The sequence below is a fragment of the Pinus tabuliformis genome, chromosome X, assembly GCF_031772625.1.
Source record: "Pinus tabuliformis cultivar Carrire ecotype Pingquan chromosome X, CPIR1, whole genome shotgun sequence".
Classification (NCBI taxonomy): domain Eukaryota; kingdom Viridiplantae; phylum Streptophyta; class Pinopsida; order Pinales; family Pinaceae; genus Pinus; species Pinus tabuliformis.
Genome location: NC_142308.1, coordinates 1,468,614,058 through 1,468,636,328, shown reverse-complemented (window position 1 = coordinate 1,468,636,328; position 22,271 = coordinate 1,468,614,058).

Sequence of the window (22,271 nt, the reverse complement as noted above, 5' to 3'; positions counted from 1 at the left end):
ATGGTAGGATGAGTAGATGGGTAAGTAGTTGAATGGTTGCAAAATTGTGATGAATGATTAGCTAAGATCATATCATTTACTTTCATCATCAAGTTGCTAAAGTATGGATGATAATTGAACATTTACATAAAGTCAAGTGATTAATTTCCCCATTCATTTTACCTTCAATTTTACTAATTTCCCACAAGTAGAGTCAAAAGTACCTAAAACTTTAAGTTAAAAGGGCTCTGAGAATTTCTCTGACTTCTGGAGGGACCAGACCGTCGGCCTAATAACTTATAGAGTCTAAGTACTAAAGCCCCCTCACGAATACTCACCCCCTCCATAATTCATTCATTTCATCTAAAAAATCCCTTTTCCTAAGGTAAAATCACCTTTTGCCTAGGGAAAGTAATTACCCCCTTACAAAACCCCTTTTTCACAAAAACCCACAAATATGCATTTAGCCTAATTTATAATGTTTGAATGTAAAAGGAAAACAAATTTCATGTATATTGTACTTAGCACATTTCATTTTCCGCTTTCGTTTCATATTAACTTTTAACATTATTTATTAAATCCCTCAGAAAACCCCTTTCCCGTATATTTTATTTAAAACCCATATGTTAATATCCCGCCCTGAGGTTTGAAATATAAACCTTATTAATAAACCAATTAAAGGGATTAATTAAGTCGATTAGCGACTAATTAATAACCATGACCCACCGCCGAGTTAAAGAGATTAATTAATCAATCAGTGATTAATTAATAATATGTCCACGCCAATCAAATCACCCCTGACGTCATTAAGCCTCCCTAATCCGTAGTTAATTAAACCTTCTTCTCATTAAAACCCCATCGGGCCCCTCCATTAAATCTCCGATCAAATCATCACCCCGATCACCGTGCGATCTGACCCCTTCAGATCCAACGGTCAACACTCATATCGAGCAGCCTTCGAAAGCCAACCTTTACCTGCCCGATGTAAGTGGTTTCACTGTTCACCCCGCTGCTACGAGGCACCTAATGAATGGCATCGGGCGGCCTCTCCCCAAAACCACTTTATCCTAAAAGCAGTGCAATGGATTCCGCTTACCACCTTCGCTACATGCCAAAACGTCACATCCCCCGTTGGCGCCAACTGTCCTTTTCCCAACGTACCCACCAAAGTCATTGACTTTACGAATAAAACCAAGAAACTTATAGTTTTTTTGTTTTGGCAAGAAAAAAGAAAATTCTTACCTCCATGCAAGCATAGAAGTACATGCAACCGTTAACCTGCTACCAACCTCCAACGTACTAAACCTGTTGAACTCCAGACCACCTTGCAGACTTGTGCACTTCCTACAAATAGTGCACAATCAGCATTACTCAGTTCAAAAGCTGAAACCAAGTATTTACCCCAAATTCAATAAGAAACCATGTTTTCTTACGAAACCTGAACTAAATTGCTTCAAATACTAAGTGATTTAGTAAGATAAGTTGCATGGTGACTCTAAAATACTTTGGAATAGACCAGTTCTTCCCAATTTCCCTGAAACCCTTTGCCCCCATCCTTGAATCGACAAGAACCAAGGATGGATGCCCCAATTTCATTGAATTTCATTCCCATTACGACTCCTCACAGGGATTTATACCATCTCCCACTTGTAGACAAAGATTTCCAGATTAAAGATACTTCCATCCAAAAATCCCCTTTGAAACTGTTCTGCAAGTATAGAGACTAGTACTTGACAGCAGACTCCATTGGACTTTAGGAATCAGGTTTACCCAAGTACTAGTTCCCTAGAGTTCATATCTTCCCAGAGATTGTACATTACTACCATGATCCCATCCAAAGGGCAGTGAGAACCCTTGACTAGTCTATTCTATTTACCATCATTGCTGAATCCATTAATAAAATGCTACAATTATAGCCAAGCCAAAGCTTGACTCCTCTTTCCATTGGAGATATGTTGAACAGATACCCTACACTCACCTCAATCAGACTTGCTCAGTTATACCAAACCTTCATCAGAGAAGAACAATACACCCCAAAGGACTCTCCCCCTTACCTGTGGACTATATTCTCCAATCTTGGCTGAGACATCATAGACATGATATCCAGTGTGCTAGGCTATACTACAAGTGAGTTTGTTGATGAAATCATTATAGCCTTTATGTCCATCTACTCTCCTGGACAACCACCAGCCATCATGTTTGATTATGCTAAGTTCATTGCTGATAAAATGCATGATCAATTCATGAGATTGGAAAATGAAAGAGTGTTTAAATATTCCTCAATTATATATCATTTATTCTTGTATTATCAAGCTGATAGATTTCCATTCGCCCTCCAAAACCTTGATACCAAAGGAAACCCCAGATCAATGATCTTCTGGACTTCATTAATCCATCAATTTGATTCTCAATATTCTTATACCGACTTCGTAGATTTCTTTGTGTACCCTATGACAACTATGCTACTAGGAAGCCCTCCCCCTAGAATCAGTGCAGACATCAGGAGGGTCCTACAGTTGTCTAAGCAATATAAACTGGGGGATTGATACTTGTACCAAAACCACACTGAAATCAGAATCTATGGATGTGAGTTGGCTCCCTACAAACTGCCTAGATACCTCCCCATAAGATTGTTTGCTTTGGAGTACTACAGGAAAATGATCAATTCAGATGAGGTGAAATTTGTGAAAGCCAAGAAGAAGGCTCAATTTAGAATAAAGGATTATCTTGGCCCATTCATATGTAATAGTAGGGAAGCAAGAAAGGAAGCAGATGAAATCCTCTGAAGGTTGAGACTAAAAGAAAGTTTTATATGGAATTATGACCCCTTAAACTTCATTTGCTATAGGAGACAGAAGAATAAATTATCTCCTTACATCCACCATAGAATCCCTGAAATTGAGCAGTATGCTAATCAATTTCAATGGGTGGAAAACACTTTAATAGATCAAGATAGCACAGAGGTTTCTGTTGATAATGTATTGATAGATTTAGATAGAAGACTTAATGAGGATTCATTTGTACAGGTGTCAGGAGAGTCTCAATCTCAGAGGAAATCACAAGGACACAGTGGGCAAACAACAGAAGCAGGGAAATCAGAGCAAGTAGGGCCATCAGAGAAAGTAGAACCTTCAAAGCGACTAGAGGAATCAGAGTAGCCTGAGATTTTAGAGGAACTTTCTCAGCCAGAACAAATCATGAGCAATCCTCCTATTTTGCAGACTCCTCTAAATGAGGAGAGGAACCTCAAAAGAGATAGAGAGGAGGCCACTCCTTCCAATAGACCTGTTGCCCAAACCTATGCTAAGAGGCAAAGGCTGAATCCATTTTCAGAGTAGGAGTATACTGAGGAGACAGCAGGAACTACAAGTGCAGAGAGAACAGAAAGCATGCATACCACTCCTTCAGGAGGCACACAAGAACCTTCCACCTCACAAGTTCAAATGTTGGAAAGGCAACAAAGTGTGGAAGTATCCTCCTTCAGGGCTCCTACTGACCAGAGCCAAGATATCAAAGAGAAATATAAAGAAATCAAGGCCAAGAATGAAATATTAAAAATTCAAAGCTATGCACATTACTTGAAAATGGCTCCAACAAACCAAACAAGGCTAATGTCAACCTTTGACATAAAAGAAGGGAAAATTTAGATGAGTTTTTTGAAACCAACTACACATCAACCCAAATCAATGGAAGATTATCTTTAAAATAGATTTTGACGTACTGGAAAAGGATATCCATCATATGGACCAAATTGAGTCACATAAGCACACTGGTGAAATGGTCTACTCCACTTTGACCAATAAAGCAATTGCAACCCACCAACTCCAGAATTCGCTGAATAATATATCAGCACAATTCGAGTTGGAGAAGGCCTCTTCACAGGCCAAAGACACCAGAATAAAGTCCTTAGAGGACTTGGTCATAGAATTGGGACATGATCCCAAGGATGTGAAAGCTACAGAGAAGCTTATCAAGAAGAAAAATGATGACATAGCTGCACTGAAGAAGCAGCTCAAAATTCCTCCTCTACATCATCCTCAGACAGCTGAAGTATTGGAAACACAGAAGGAGGAAGAGCTTATGGACCTAGTCCTTAAGTTGAATGAACAATTGAAGGAAACCGAAAAACAATTAGACAATTTAATACAGTCCAAACAGAGTGAGTTGGCCACCACTCCTCAGACCGTAATACCTATAGTTTCTACAGCAGTGCCCTCCACCTTGTCTGCTACCTTAGCACCAACAATTCCACCAGCTACTGCTTTGCTAGTTACAAGTACATCAGCAGGCACAGGTACATCAACAAGCACAGGGACACCAATAGAAAAGACTGCTGAATTGATCAAGGCCATGGAGGAAATGAGTATCCAGGCCACTGAGCTTAAGAAACTTAGAGAACAAGTGTCAAGTTTAGAGACCAATTGTAAACTTGCACAAATACAACAGAAAGAAGAAGCTCAGAAGAACCAAAGGATGGTAGAAAGGATAAAAGTCCTTGAAAAGGACTTAACATTGCAAGAGCCATTGGGAGACATGAAAGAAATTCTTTGGGCCAACATCATTGATTCCATCAATGATGTTTGGCCTTCTATTCAGATTATTTTTTAACAGACTGAATTAGTCAAAGTAGCCACAGAAGAAATTCACAAGACAGTGGAAGAATTGGGAGATAAACCTGAAGAAGCCAATCAATTTTTGAATAGCAGAAATAGGTACCAGCTAGATGAACTAGAAATTGAAGATAGAAAAGCCACCATCATTGAAATAAAGAAGGTTCTTACCAAGAGGAACCCGATGCTCAATTTGGAGAAAAGATGTCAGAGCATCCAAGCAGACATTGACAATTTTATGACAAAGGATTGAATCTTAAGAGAAAAAGGACTTCCCAGTCCTATGGTAATACATGACAAGTTGATGATCCAAGAATATTACATTGAACGATTAAACAAGCTAGCCAGAAACCAAGCTAGTACTTTAGGGGTGAAAACTTTGCCCACTGTAAAGGTGCTATATGATGGTCATGAGAATCTGTTTTACATAGAACTTGAAGTCAAGCACTTGTTTACAAGCAAGCCAAATTTTAATAAATATATAGAAGTTGATGAGATATACAAGAAAATGATAAGGATGAAATTACCTGATAGTGAATGGTGGACAAAACTTACAGATTTACTATAAAGTTACTGCAGTAAATCTACATTGTAAAACATGGCTGCCAGGTAAAACAGGTAATACAGGGTCAAAGCAGAACAGGTAAAGAGTATCAGTAGGTCGAAGATAGAAAGTGATTCCAGCGCATAACTACAAAGCAATTGAAAGAGATAATTCCAAATTACAACAGGCAACACAGTCACAATAAAAGGGACAGCAAGAAGATAATTCTCCATCTGTCTCTATCTTCATGTTGAAGATATTTTCTATTTACTAGAATAGTTCTCATATTGTTATGAGATATTTTGTATCATTTTTTGTATAAATACTTCAAAAATTGAAGTAATTAGGTGGATTAAAATAAATTTCTGTAGACATCTTATTTTTTATCCAAGGAGCTATTGTACTCAAGACTGGACTGGTTTTGCTGGAAATGAAATAAAGCTAAGGACATTTCACTGGATTCTTGTGCACAGTTGGAACAAATAAGTATTATCTCTCCATGTTTAAATATTGTTTTCTCTTCATGTTAAATATTCATATGTGTATCTTACGAAATCTTAAAAGTAAACAAGGAATGATATCATCAGAATTAGCTTAAGTTCTCCATGTTTTAACTGTTTGCTTTCTTTATGTTTTCTACTAAACTGCCTTGGTTTGGGAATTCTTAATTACTCCCTTACTTCCATAGTTTACCTCCCCTTTGGTCCATAGTAAAGGATTCTTCATATCCCTTTGCTACTGACCATCCTTCCTTTTTTCATCTTAATACCGGTTAAGGATTCTTCATTGCCCTTTGCCTTGGTTAGGACAATTTCATCCATTTAAACCTGCAGATTTGCTTTTGTTGTGCTATCCTTCCCTATGGACTCTTACCTTAGTGATAGATCAGATAAGCCTTTCTTAATTGACTCCATATCCCAATGGCCTGAATATTTTCTTTTCCCATCTGTTTTCTTAATTCCACCATCCAACTAAAACAAAACAATCATGAACACTAAGAACTAGCCTGAAATCTTATTCAAAACAAAGTTAAATTATAAAGAGAGAGCCCTCTCTGGACTTAGGTTGGCTAGAACCCGAGTCTAAAAGATTAGGTTTGTGGTTACCTCAGACTATTCCTTCTTTGAAATTCTAAGGAAAACATCTGAGTGATAAAAATATTTTTTAAGGAAGTGAACCAACAAGAGTCTTGGGAATTGGCAGGGCCAACCTTGGAGAGAACAGGACCAATGCAGAAGATGTGTGGCTCACAGAGGGTTTAAATCACAATATTATAAGTGCGAGCTAGATGGTTGATAGAGGAAATGAAGTTGTCTTCAACTCCAAAGGTTGTTTCATTCGAGAGGAAGGATCTAATAGGGTGATAGATAGAGGAGTTAAGACGCAAGATAATGTATGTGTTGAAGGGAAGAGTGAAATGCAAGAAGAGATCAAGAGGGTACTCTTCCTCATACGATTTGGAGTAGAAGATATTAGCACATATTATAGTTCATTCTTACATGATAGATCCTTTAGACTGCAAAATGGATGTGAAGCCTTTATAGGCTCAGGGGGAGTATATCGCACTTTTTGTTTTTGCATGCAATTAGTTTGTGCTGATGCTTATCTCCTTGATTATGTTTTTCTTGATAATGGATTGTTTCTACTGATGTTGGCTTTGGTAATGTGTGATCAGGAGACGAGGTGGCACAAGTTCAAGGGGGCACTTATATGCTTCCAATATTTAGATGGCATTATGACTCCTTTGAGGATTTGTCTATGAATCTCATGCTATGTTCTCATCCATTGCATATGTTTATGTTTAGATGATGCATGGATTATATGCTTCATATATGGTTTGACATGCATTTTTCATGTATTATGCGGCCTGGTTTGATGATTTTATGCATATGGTGGTGCCATGGAGATTAGTATGATGATGGTGCATGATGCTCATATTTATGATGGATGTTTTTCATTGCTAATACATGTGGTGATGTTGATGGTTTCCGTGATGGTAGATGATGATTATAGTTTTTGATGTGATGTTATTGTTTTTGTTACATCATTATATACTTATTGTTGCCATCAATTTTGTTTGAAATATTCATGCTCCATGTGATGGTTATTGTTGCCGACATATACAGTTGTAGAAGAGATGATTTATTGGGTTGTTTGATTGTTATATTCCTGATTCATTATGCTGATATATGTTGTTGATTCATGTTGTTATTGATGGATATTATTGATGGGCCACTATGTATTGACGTATACTGATGGTTACTACTGCTGAGTTATTGTCTTATGACTAGAGATTTGGAAATATTGTCACATGTCTTCATATGATATGCATTGATATTATCTTTTTTTCATGCATGAAGATGAGCCATGGTGTTAGCTATTGTAGTGAGTGTATATTTCAACCATGTTTTCTAATGTGATGACATTTATTAGTTGTGTACCTCATTGGGGAGCCTTTTATTATGCTCATGAGTACATAATTTTTTATTGTAAATCATCTTGGATTGGTCATAGAGTCGTGAACCATGTTTGGCATATGTTGTATCATGAGTTATGAGAGTTGGCTCAGTTATGTATTAGTTGTTATTATTGTCGATACAACCATGTGTTTCATGTATCATCTTATACAATTCCATACTTATCATGAAGGGATTATCTAGGTTCATGCATGCATTGAGAAAGAGTGATGTGATTCATGTTTCATCCATATAAGGGCTTATCGATGTACTTGTTCATCCATGTATTAACATTATTGTAGTCATGTGATCAGCCTATCAGGCCATCTACTTTTTCATATACCTTTTGGCCATAGTGTTCGGTCCTTGTGGAGTAGCCTCTTGCATATGGAAAGGAGGCAATGAAAACCTTGTGTATCAGTTTACATTCAGCCATGGAGTTGCTTCAATGGAGTATGGATGGTCACACTGTTGTGACTTGTCATCATTTAGTTGTTGCTACTGTATCTACCTTAGATATATGCTACATTGATGTTGATATGTATATGTTTGTTGTTGCTAGTGATGTTGATGGAGAGAGTGCCGCTAGAGAATATGTGGAGGAGGTGATGTATTTGTTGTTGTTGTTTTAGAGTTTATGGATATTTGTTGCTTCTATGGAGTTGATGAGATTTTTTGCTGCCTTTAGATCATTATGTTGTTGCTACTATATATTGGTTATTTGAAATGTTGCTGCTATGACATGGATTATGTTTTTGTTGCTTTACGGGGAGAGAATATGTTTCAGTGTTTTCTGCTATTGAGCAAGAGTATATTGATGCTGCTGGTAGGATATGTATGCTTCTACTCATGTGCATTGATGATTGGACATATCTTATGTCCAAGGGGAGTTCAGTACCCATATATTCTAGGGGGAGTGTTGTGAGGGGGATTCTTGCACTCCATTGTTCATCTCCTGCATATGATTATGAGTGGAGTCCATGCTTTTGCTGATGGAGCCCCTTGCATGTAGAGGAGTTTATAGAATTCATATTTGACATGTTTTTGCCTTTGCCATTGTTGTCAAAGCGGGAGAATGTGAGGATTATCAAATTATTGTTTCAGTTGGGGGGTGCACATCAATGCCAAAGGGGGAGATTGTTGGCATTGATGTGTGCTGCAGGGTTGCAGTTGTATGGTTGATTGTCATTGATGTCAACTTGGTTGCTTGGGATGCAGATGTGTTGGCTATGCATGACTATAGGTGGCTACATGTGTTTTATGTATGGATGAATTGCAGATGTTCCTTGGCTTGTCTACTAGCTTGGACTAGCTTGGAGATGATGGTTGAGGTGTAGATAGTCCTTGGTTGGATAATGTTATGTTGCACTAGTTTGGTGGCCATCTCATGATGCTGATGGTATGATGGTGAGTTGCATTAGTTTTGAGGCCTTCCCATGATGATGATCTTCATGATAATGTTTTTACATACTGAGGTTGTTGGCTTCTAAAAGAGTTAGAGGTGAGGAGCCTTGATGATTATGTCTCCTTTGTCTCCTTAGTCTCCATGTTCCAAATGAGGTCTACATGTTGATGATGTTATGTTTTGGGCTTGGAGAGGTGTTACCTGTGGAAGTGGATGTTTGAGATGGTTGTGAAGGTATTGGAGGATATCTAATAGGAATTGGAGTTGCATACTGATGGAAGGGATGTTGCAGAGAGGTTTGATGGCTCAGTTGCTCATTTTGGTTGATAGTTGGCATCCTAGTCAACACAGTTTGGCTAGTGATGATGTTGGTGATGTTTAAGAGACTTGGAGAAGTGTTGCAAAGCTTCTAGTGAATTCCAAGGGATGTATAAAGGCTGGACAAATTATGGAAAAGGTTTAGGCAAGTTTTGAGGAGAGAAACTATGTTTTTACTGAGCTTAAGCCCTCGACATAAGCACAGATGCTTGTGGGAGTGTCTGGAAGCCCTTGGATGCATGCATGGCTAGGTTAAGGTAGTTTCCAAGGCCTTAGATGCACAAAAATGTGTTATGGGAATGTCCAGAGAATTTTTTGGATTTACTCTGGATTTCTCACATTGTCAAGTCTATTTTTGTGTTGTGGCAATGGTATTGTTTGAGGATTTTCAAAATATGGTTGGAAAAAGTTTGTGGGCCCTCTAGGAGCATATAAACGTTGAAGATATCAAAGAGCTAGTGGAATTAGTGCTTGATTTGGTCAATATTTCTTCCTAAAGCAAATCTAAAGCATATGAAAGGAGTTGTTGAGTCTTCCATAACTTGTAGCATTTTTTGAGTTAATCATCTCAGGAATTTGATAAATAAAGGAAGACATTGAGTCTATTTGATTGGATTCTTGAAGAGTGAGTCAGGATGATATTGTGAGAGCTTTGTCAGTGAGTAGAATATGAAATAACTATTCACATATTTTATGCAGAGATAGATCAGAGATTTGTGAGCAGAAATCAAATATAGAATTGAGAACAAGATGTAGAAATTGTGTGTTTGTTTTTCGCAAAAATTTATGCAGCTTTTTGTGTGTTTGAGAGAGGTGTTTGATGTGTTGAGGTAGTGAAGAATTCCATCCTCTTGGTGAGATTTATGATTCAGAATTGATGAGCTGAATGCTAGAGATGTTGGGTTGCTCATGTTGAGCGAATTGAGAACCCAATGTGAAATATTGTGAAATGTGGTTCGCATGGAGGAAGTGATGCATGATGAGGCTTCAACAAAGATAATGATTTGGTGATTCATAGTAGGAAGAGTTTTCTCTATCCAATAGGAGTTGGAAAGTCCAATGCTGGTTGGGTGAGGATCGTTGGTCATGGGAGCTTCCAGTGGATATCTGCGAGAGAAGCAAAGTTCTGAATTGATATATGCCAACATATTGTAGAGGAAGCCAATTCTTCTGGCTTATGGTTGAAATCCAATCCATGTAAATTTTATCAATAGATTAATAGAAGATTTTAACAATGCAGCAGCAGTAGGGTGGTTTTCTCCTAAAAGGTTTCCACTAGAAATACTTGTGTTCTTGTGTGTGTGCATCCTTGTATTTCTCATGGTTATTTCTTATGGTTGTAATGATTTCATTTTATTTTTTCTTATATGTTTTGATGAACTAATTTTATGGATGTGCATGGATAATTGACATAGAGGCAGAAATATAATTTGGTGAAAATGGATTAAAGGCCATCACTACTGGTTCAACCCCCCCCCCCCCCCCCCACCCTAGTAGTGAATATATTTCCAACAATATCATTATTTCGATAATAATATTTATAATTGAAATCCAATAATTTGTCATATTTTTTTTTAATTGTAATAAAAATATTATTTAAATTTATCTGTATGGAATATAAAAAAAATAAAATTAAAATATTAAAGTTGAATTTTAAGTAATAACAATTCAACATATAGCTCATTATAGCCTTTCATAGAATCTAATAATAAAATAAACAAGATGAGTTGCAGAGAAACAAGTCCCCACCCAAGGGAATGACACCAGTAGAAGAGGAATATGTATGTATAGTAAGCCAAAATGAAAACTACAGGAAGTCATCTTAAGCCAAACACCCTATGTACAAGAAAATATGATATGCCCGCCAATGATTCTTAAGTGTAAGATGTTCATGCTTAAAAAAACATTGAATTAGATGACATTGACCTCAAAAAGTCATGATTATCAATTGTTTTCTACTTGAGGTTGAGGAACTACTTGAGCATCCATTCACCTTTTCCTATCACGAAGATAGAAGACTGTCAAAAGCCAAGGAAACAATGTAACTAAAGTCACATTGACATAATCAATAACGGTCTTTGTCAACCAATTTCCTAATCTTGGAAGCATGTCAAGGAGAGAATTGATTAAAATAACCCGTGAACAAACAATAGCCAACACTCAAGCATATTACCACGTTCATAGTAACTTATTGATGAGTAGGAAGTAAATCAACAAAAAGTATTAACAAATCTTACCAGATAGTTGTCACCATAGTTTTTTCTAGTCCATATACTTAGAAGTGCAAGCATCACAAGCAACTTTGCATGTGAATTGATCTGCAAAACCTGATCATAATATAATCTTTCTACGTTCAAATCAAAAGGAAGGCCCTCCATGTGTTCATGCATGGATCCAAGGTTGAACATAGCTTGGCCATTTTCTTGGGAATGATCATGCATCTAAGCCTCCATAAGACACTCAAAATATATTTCAGTACCCTACAAAGGAAGACTAGAAATGTGCCTGAAATTCAAGAGATACTCTTAGGACCTATACAAGCTTCCATGGAATTCATATTGAGATACCTAGAGAGAGAAACTCACCCTGCAATAATAATAAGCATCTCCATTTAAAATTGTCACGTGCTCATTACCCTACTTTGATGCATATATCATATTCCCCAAACTTGTCAAGAATCCATGCAACATTACTCAGTGCAACCTAATATCCAAGTTCAACAACTCTCGAGTACAATAGAAAAGTTATGCTTCTTTGATCAATCTTTCATCAATACTAGATGGGATCCCCTAAAGCAATAAAAAGGGAGCAATGTTATAGGGCCTGTTAGCTCTGCTATATAATCAGGATTTTCTAAAGCTGGAGGCCAACTTGGCCCTTGGTCGTGCTCAAAAAAGGCCTGAAATGGTTATCCTCACCTTTCTTCATTACCTCTTTCATTCCCCTTTCATCTCCGTTACCCATGCTTTTGTTAAAAAATCACATAAAACTTTTTCCTTAAGCCCCGAGCATTAAAACCCCAAAACCCCACAAAACCCACGCCCATATGACTATGCGCCTTCACAAACTCTTCACCCATCGTCATAGCTGTTGATTGTCTCACCCCAACCCAACGGTCCCCCGTCACATCCAACGAAAAAGCTACTTCATTGATCCCCACCGTCCGATCATCCCCACCACGATCGGACAGAGATCGCTTCCCCCGCGCCCACAAAGTGACGGCGCGATAACGCGCGATGAAAAGTGGTTTCGTCCTTTCCCTGCCACCACATATCGCACTCCGGGTGGTATCGCACACCAATGTACGTTTACCACCCAACCCCCAATGCCAGTGCGAGAAATACCACCTACCGCCCAGCCCCACATTCCCGCCCGATAACCGCCACCCGCCATCGCCGCTTGATCACCATTGGATCTGTCTACCTTAGATCCAACAACCCACAATCACTCCACTCTCATCTCTCCCCATACCCTCTGTTAAAACGTCCCCACCGTCCATCCTCATGATACGACAGCTGATTTTCCTTCTCCGTCCTGCTCGTACACTCTCCATGCAGTCCACGTCCCTGCCCGCTCCGTGCACCCGAAGGGTGAAACAACTATTTATTAGTACCCGATACATTTGTTCCTCAACAACCACATTCAACAGACAGTATGGCCAATAAGGAAAACGACAGAGCACGAACAGACAAATGCATTTAATAGTTATGGGACTTCATCCCATACGGTACTCCAGCTGCCTGAGAGGACAGTAGAGCACCCGAGAGGGTCAAATTTATCCATTACAACAAGCAATCGCACTCAGACTCCATCAGGTAGTTAAAGCGGTTGGTGGTCAATTATGACCCCTCCATACTTAGAGTGGTTGAGTGCCTTTGTAATGAAACTCTATATATACCCAAAAAAAAGATGTAATTAGGGTTGATGGTGGTTGTTTTGATGTAAGGTTCAACTTCTGGAGACTGTGACTATTTTGATACTTGCAGCGTCTCGTCTTCATTTTCAGCTAATACAAGCTTCTTTTGTTGTTAATTGCTCACTTTTCATTCTCTTTCTGTTCTAGGCTGTGCCTGATATGCAGTTTTCCTGAACTCTTGATGTTTAGCATTAGAGGAGTTGTCATCCTACCTCTGTGTTAAAATCTTACATGTATCAGTGAATGAGTTATTCAAGTTTCTTTTCACCTAATGCCAGAAAGCTGTCATCCTGTCTGTGTGTTGGGGAATTAGATTTACAGACTTCCTTACTGGTTGCAGCCGGCCATCACATGGTCTTGTGCATCTGCTGGTGTGGTCAGTATTCTCCATATTCACTCAATCCCTAAATTGTGAGTAATTGGTGGTCTAAAGCCTTGTAGTCTGGGGGTGTTTGTGCATGTCTAGAGTCAAGAAAAATAGAAGTGGTTATCTATCTTGAACAAGCATCATCTCTTCCATTCATCCATTTGCAACAATAATTTGAATTTGTAATGTTCCCGAGCATCTCCGAGCTACAACCTATGAGAGTTTCTTGGGGTGATAACCTTAATTGGTGTCATTGCTGGGGAGAGGAGATTGAAGCTCAGCTTCCCTAGGAGAATGACACAATTCCATGCTTTGATGATAGACAAGGTCTGGACACATTTCAGGTTGTAATCATCTATCTGGCGACTCTACTGGAGGACCAACCTAGTAGTGACTCCACATTACCTTTCTGGCTCAGTTTGTGAGGCATACCCAGAGAAATCCTCAGAAATCACCAGCTGACCCAGTGCCTAACCCTAAGAAGATTGTTAAGCAGAAGAAAACATCACAGAAAGGAGCATCAGGATCATGTAAGCCTAAGAAATCTTATGTATCTCTGCAAGAGAAGATTATAGTTGATAATATACGGTTCGAAGATATAGAGCCTAGCATTGTTAGTGAAGAAATACCTACAGAGATCCATAAAGCTCCTTGTTCATTTAATTCCCCTTTGGATCTTAGTCCAAAGAAAGCCTCGCATATAGTCCATCATATTCCTTTGTCTTTGTCATCTATTTCATTGCCTCCTACCACCAAGTCTGCCAATATCCTTTCATCTATCCCAGTCATGGCAGGCCAACAAGCACCCACAAAGATGGAAAGAATCATAGCTGCTAGGTATGGACCCCTGGTTTTGCCTGTTCCTTTGAATTCCATGCCTATAGGAGAATATTAGAAATATATGGCTAAGTTCACTGGTACAGAGGGAGTAAAAGCTGAAGAACACCTTGAATCTTTCTATAGTTATTCTGATAACCTGGATATCAATGAAGATGATGTGTGGATGAGAGTGTTTGTCGAGAGCCTTGATGGTGAGGGTAGAAAGTGGTTTAGAGAATTGCCCCCTAGGTATATAACAGACATTGAAGCACTGGACGATGCATTTCTGAAGCAATGGGGGGATAAGAAAGACCTACTCTACTACCACACAGAGTTTGGAAACCTAAAGAGGGAAAATGGGGAATCATTGCCAGATTTTAATAAAAGATTTAACCGTATGTATAGTAAGATACCAGCCGAGGTGAAGCCTACTCCCACCTCTGCCAAACTCACTTATGCCAATGCTTTTGACTCTGATTTTTGCCTGCTTTTGAGAGAAAGAAGATGTGCCACTCTAGCTGAAATGTAGGATGCAGCCCTAGAGGTAGAATCTAATATCATTGCTACAGAAAAGCTTAAAAGTCATGCTGATAGAAGGAGGCAGAGAGGTGAGGCTTCTTCTTCCTCTGCTTCATCTTCAAAACCCAAATTAGATAAAATGAATAAAATGATAGAGTCATTGGCTGCTGAGATATCTAAGCTGAAGGTTGAGCAGAGCTTTGGAAAGATAAGGCTTCCAAACACATTTGCTCCAAGAAATCCAAATCCTTTCAGAAGAGCAAATGAACAATTGCAAATCATTCAGACAGGTAAAGAAGCAAATGAAGAACAAAGAGTGAAGGCTCCCTTCCAAAACATATTGATGGAAGAGGAGCAAGTTGAAGAAGAGGATGAAATTCATTGCATGAAAGATAAAGGCAATGCTGCCTTTTTTACATTGGCTGCCTATGAAGAATCATTACTCCAAGACCAAACCAGTCAAGAGTGGGACAGAGAGGCTGTTCTATAGACTGATGAGCAGCAAAGATATAATCTGAGGTCAAAAGCAAACAATGTCAAGGAGAATCCTACCTAAAGAGTTGTTGTCCCAACAAAGCAACAGAATATCAGACAGAAAAGATTAGCAGCTAATCCTGTCATCCTCAAAGCACCAACTCAAGAGGTAAGATTTCCTGACAAGTCCCCTTCCCCTTTCAGTTTTGAATAAGAAGTCTAGAAGTTAAAAATATTTGTGCCTCTGATAGAACTTGTAAAGAGTGAAGTTTTTAGAAAGCCTATCCTTGATTCTATTGAGCTAAAAGCCTCACCAGCCTCCACCGACTGCGTCAATTTGCAAGATGATAAGCCTGCAGTTGTGCTTAGCCCAATGACCGAACCTGCTGATGATAATTCTCCATTGTTTTATGTATCCTTGACCATTCATGACAAAACCCTCCATAATTGCCTGCTAGACACAGCGGCCAGCCACAATTTGATGCCCAAAGCTGTCATGGAAGAGTTAGGCCTTGATATCACTAGACCATGTCATGACTTATTCTCATTCGATTCAAGACAGGTAAAATTCCTAGGATTAATCAAAGACCTGGCCATTACTCTAACTCAGTTGCCCATGAAGAGCATGATTATGGATATTGTGGTAGCAGATGTCCCTCCCAAGTTTGGCATGCTGCTATCCAGAGGGTGGATTAAGGGACTAGGTGGGACACTACAGAATGATTTATCTTATGCCACTTTCCTAGTCTTTGGAGGGGAAAGCAAGAGATTGCACAGAGAAGCACAACTGGCCTAGATCATTAGTGATGAGAAGAGCCCTTCTAATCATCCCATATATGTTGTGGACACTGATTTTGGAGCATGTATCCTCCAAATTGAAGAATCCCAGAGGCCTCGTTGTAGCTCAAGAAACCAACAGTTTAGGCTGAGGGAGAGCAAGGAAGTCTGGTTTGGGAGATGTTTTTGGATGGAGCATGTTCAAGGGAGACTGCGGGAGCAGGGGTGGTGCTTATATCTCCAAAATAAGGAAGCACACATCTGTCTTTTAAGCTAGCTTTCCAAGTCACGAATAATATAGCAGAGTATGAAGCTCTGATATTAGGTCTCAATGCAGCTAAGGACAGATGAATCAGGAACATAAAGGTGTTTGGAGATGCTGACCTTATCATTTAGCAAGTAAACAAAACATTTCAAGCAAAGCACCCAAGGCTGAAAGCATACAGAGATGAGGTATGGAGACTCAAAGATTCTTTTGTTAATTTTTGTGTCTCATATATCCCTAGAGTCAGAAATCAGCTTGTTGATTCCCTTGCTATGTCTGCTAGCATGTCTATCCCTCCCATGTGCCCCAGACTAGTTTATAAAGTTCAGATGAAATATAGACCATCCTTGCCTAATAATGTCAAGCATTGGAAAGTTTTTGAAGATGATGATGAAGTGAATAGGTTTCTGCAAGTCATTGATGAATTTTCCAAAATGCAAATTGATCAAGAGAATGAAGCCTTGGAGGAAAGCCCCCAATCCCAGCTTAGAAATAGAATTGGTAAAGATAGCATTGTCCAACTGCCCAGCAATCATATGTTGGAAATAATACTGAGAGGGGGGGTGAATCAGTATTATCAGATCAGATAAAACTTTTCAATTTCATATTCAGAAACATATACGCGACTTCAGTTAAGTGAACCCGCGTGTACACGCGACTGTGTCTAAAGCAACTAGCGTATATGCAGAGATCTTATGATTCAGTTAATCTTATCTTCAGTAAATGCATCAGGATATTATTAAGCATATTAACAGTAAACAGGTGCAGTATAACAGAATAGATCATCACACAAAAGCCACACACATGAACACCATGATATAAGGTGGAAACCCAATGTGGGTGAAAACCACCTGCTGCAATTTGTCTCTTTCTTCTTTAATGAGAAACTTCTTTTACAATGTACTGGTGCAGTCCTTTACCAGCACGCAGGCTACAACCTGCAGAGGGCTACAACCCTCTCTCGTTTTCCAACTACTTTTGGAAGGGAGCTACAACCCCCTCAGCTCTTGTACTAGCTGATCCATTTACTAGTACGTAGGTGCTGACCCTACAACCTTCAGGGACCACGTTTCATACATTTTCATACTGGATCCAAGACTACAAAGCAAACATTACTGCAATACAATCATCAACTTATACTTGCATCATAATTCATTAAACAACCCAATACCGAATCACTGAAACCCTGTCATCAAGAACACAGAACCCAAACCAGAATCTAGAACTCTGCAACAACCACCAGAATCAGCAGCAACCTGAAATATTAACACTTATCATGCATACGCTACTTCACTGTACCAAAACCGCGTGTATACGCGCTTTCTCCAAAGGCAACCCGCGTGCAGATCTAGAAATGATTACTTCTGCCTTTGCTGTCAGATCCGACCCTTGCCAAGCGTCCCGAACAGATAACCAACAATACCAGATCTTCTCACTGCGTCAGACACCCACAATCCATACTCCTTTGCCTAGTGATCTTCTCCTTATATAGCCTTAGGCCTTGTTCAATACCAAGAGCCAAAACCATAGAAACACAATACCATCAACCTCGAAACTAGGGATCAACACGTCCGTCGAGACATAATGGTCCGAAACCATAGGCACAACTTCCAAGGACTAACCGCCATGGACCAAAGGTACTTTTCCACATACACGCGCTTTTTCTGAAGCCAACCTGCGTGTACACGCGACTTGGTCTTAACAAACCTGCGTGTATGAACTTCCTTGGCAAGCTGTACTAGGATCTGTCTTCTGATTAAGTTGCCATCTCCTGTACCAACTTCTGAGCATCTGTACCAACCTCTGAGTGAGTTGCCATCAAGGACAACACTTGAATCATAATGCCAACAATCTCCCCCTTTGGACTTGATGGCAACCACCACACCAAGTCACTCTCCCCCTTTGACATCAAGGGTAAAGGGTGGACCAAGATATTCTCTTCTTTGGTATACCCTCTCCTGTCCATACTGCTGTCCATACTCCCCCTGAGTACATGCTGAAATCTCCAAATGTGCTCCCCCTTTGTGTATGCCAAAGTGTACCAATCTATCCATCCTACTCTTGCTGAATTGTGCTGTTCATGCTCTCCTTGACTGTAGGCAAGATCTGCAAAAGATGTTCTTCAAGAAGAACAAAGACTTATACATCATAGAAGACCTTCCTATCACCAAAAGACTCAACATACATTCATCACCCAACCTAGTGGGGATATACCAATATTGACTCATCCACCTAACCATGTGAAGATACATGATAATACATGAACATTTCATCATTCATCCCAGGCATAGTGGGGAAACCAACATAGGCCGTTACATGACCTTGACATCATAAAAGAGATACATGACATAGTGATGAAATATCTAGACCAAGACTTATGAAAGCCACCAACAGCATCATGATCTGTACCATAAGCATCAGCCTGCAATACCATTCCTAAACAGTAAGATGTATCATTTAGCTTCATAGACTTTATCAACACCTTCTAACCATAATGCCAACAATGCATTATTTGAAGAATATTCTCCCCCTGAGTGTAAGCCAACCATGTCTGAACCATTTCTTGAGTCTGTTCTGCTCCCCCTGAGCCTGAGCCAACCATGACTGAACCTGGGTCTGTTCTGCTGCCCTTTCTCCATATACGCGACTTTGCAGCCTGTAACTCGCGTATATACGCGACTTGTCTTCATTATATAAGCGTATGCAGGATGGAATACTAAATTTCACTTTCAGATTCCCCTGTGTCTGTTATGTCAGCTGACTGAGTTATCCCACACCTTTCTGTCTCTGTCTTCTTCAATTCCTGCAACTGTGATGATGTATGGTCCTTTTGTCTTGAATTTTGAAATCTGCTCCTACATTCCCTTGCTTTATGCCCATAGTTGTTGCATGTATAGCACCTTATATTTTTCATGTTCCTTCTATCACAATCAATTGCTTTGTGTCCATATGCATTGCAGGCAAAGCAATACCCTCTGAAGTACCTGGGATGCGATGATCTTTCTTGAACCATTCTACTTCTGCATGTGGCTGCAACATGTCCAAGATTATGACATACATAACATTCAACATTATTCAGCGGAGGAAATAATCGTCTATCACGTCCATAGTTAGGAGTAAAGGATCTTCCTTGAGGAATTTCTTTCCTTGGTTGTTCCTTGAGCATTTCAGATTTCTCATTAGAGTTTCTTGTCTCACCTTGTGAACTAGATTCACCTTCAACATATTCATGAAAACCAAGACCAGTCTTGATAGCAGGAGATCTTTGACTATTAAGAATATCATCCAAGACTTTAGAACTATCTTGAAATCGTAAAAGCTTATCCTTTTCTTCTAGTTTACCTTTCAAGATATTTACCTCAACTTGATGTTGTTCTTCCTTTTTCAGATACTTCTTCCTTAGGTCTTCTTCAACTTTTCTCCCTTCTTCCACTTGTCGCTTTAGTTTGATCACTTCATGTTCTTGATCTTCAAGATCTTCTTTTAGAGAGAGGATCATTGATTCAAGTCTCTGAATAGTTGTGCTCTGATCTTTTGCTATATCCTCCAATTTCTCCCTTACCCTGGTTTCTGTCTCCAATAGTTCTTTTAGTTTGGCAACTTCTTCAGTTTCTGCATTCTTCTCTTCATGTGCCATGAGACTTTTAATATCCTCGCTATTATTGGATGAAGCATTCTTCTTCTTATGTGCCATGAGACTTCTAATATCCTCACTATCATTTAATGAACTTTTAATATGGGTATAATAGCTTCTACCATCTTCTTCATATATCTTTTCTTTGTTATGAGGACATCTAGCAGCATAGTGACCAACTCTACCACATAGAAAACATTTGAAAGGTAGCTTATCTTTGAACCGTCCAGATCCCCGTTCAAGATTCTTGACAAAATTTACCTCATCTTCTTCCTCTGACACTTCGAATGCGGCCTCTGGTGGTACCTCTTGTCGCATTTCAAAAGCAGTTAAGATCCCGTGAAGCTGTGACATGGTAATTTTCCACACATTCTCCTTTTCTTCTATGGCAGATACTTTAGAATCAAATTTAGTAGACAGAGATCTCAAAACCTTTTGAACTAAGAAAACTTCCTCAAATTCTTCACCCAGATCCCTCATACAATTCACAATCTCATCCATACGCAGGAAATAATTAGCTACGCTTTCATTACTTCGCATCTTAAGAGTTTCATATCGGATTCTGAGAGTTTGAAGCTTTGCTATTTTTACCTGATCATCTCCTTCGTAGCTTGTAACGATTTTGTCCCATATTTCCTTAGCTGATTTGAGATGCATGATCTTCATAAATTCTGATTGAGTCAAAGTACTCAATAGGACAGTAACTACTTTGGCATTGAGCTCATATTGCTTTTTCTCTGCTGGATCTGTAGGAGTTGCTGATGGGAATTTGTATCCTCCTTCTACGATTCCCCAAACTTCTGCTCCAAGCGACTGTAGATATGCAGTGGTTCTTATCTTCCAGTGAGTAAAATTGTTCCCGTCAAAGACTGGTGGCCTGATGTGTGCCTCTCTTTCTGGATTAGCCATTTGATGGATCTTTTCCTTCAAGCGATCAAGCTTTCTCTGAAGGACCTGCTCTGATACCAATTGTTGGAAATAATACTGAGAGGGGGGGTGAATCAGTATTATCAGATCAGATAAAACTTTTCAATTTCATACTCAGAAACATATACGCGACTTCAGTTAAGTGAACCCGCGTGTACACGCGACTGTGTCTAAAGCAACTAGCGTATATGCAGAGATCTTATGATTCAGTTAATCTTATCTTCAGTAAATGCATCAGGATATTATTAAGCATATTAACAGTAAACAGGTGCAGTATAACAGAATAGATCATCACACAAAAGCCACACACATGAACACCATGATATAAGGTGGAAACCCAATGTGGGTGAAAACCACCTGCTGCAATTTGTCTCTTTCTTCTTTAATGAGAAACTTCTTTTACAATGTACTGGTGCAGTCCTTTACCAGCACGCAGGCTACAACCTGCAGAGGGCTACAACCCTCTCTCGTTTTCCAACTACTTTTGGAAGGGAGCTACAACCCCCTCAGCTCTTGTACTAGCTGATCCATTTACTAGTACGTAGGTGCTGACCCTACAACCTTCAGGGACCACGTTTCATACATTTTCATACTGGATCCAAGAGTACAAAGCAAACATTACTGCAATACAATCATCAACTTATACTTGCATCATAATTCATTAAACAACCCAATACCGAATCACTGAAACCCTGTCATCAAGAACACAGAACCCAAACCAGAATCTAGAACTCTGCAACAACCACCAGAATCAGCAGCAACCTGAAATATTAACACTTATCATGCATACGCTACTTCACTGTACCAAAACCGCGTGTATACGCGCTTTCTCCAAAGGCAACCCGCGTGCAGATCTAGAAATGATTACTTCTGCCTTTGCTGTCAGATCCGACCCTTGCCAAGCGTCCCGAATAGATAACCAGCAATACCAGATCTTCTCACTGCGTCAGACACCCACAATCCATACTCCTTTGCCTAGTGATCTTCTCCTTATATAGCCTTAGGCCTTGTTCAATACCAAGAGCCAAAACCATAGAAACACAATACCATCAACCTCGAAACTAGGGATCAACCCGTCCGTCGAGACATAATGGTCCGAAACCATAGGCACAACTTCCAAGGACTAACCGCCATGGACCAAAGGTACTTTTCCACATACACGCGCTTTTTCTGAAGCCAACCTGCGTGTACACGCGACTTGGTCTTAACAAACCTGCGTGTATGAACTTCCTTGGCAAGCTGTACTAGGATCTGTCTTCTG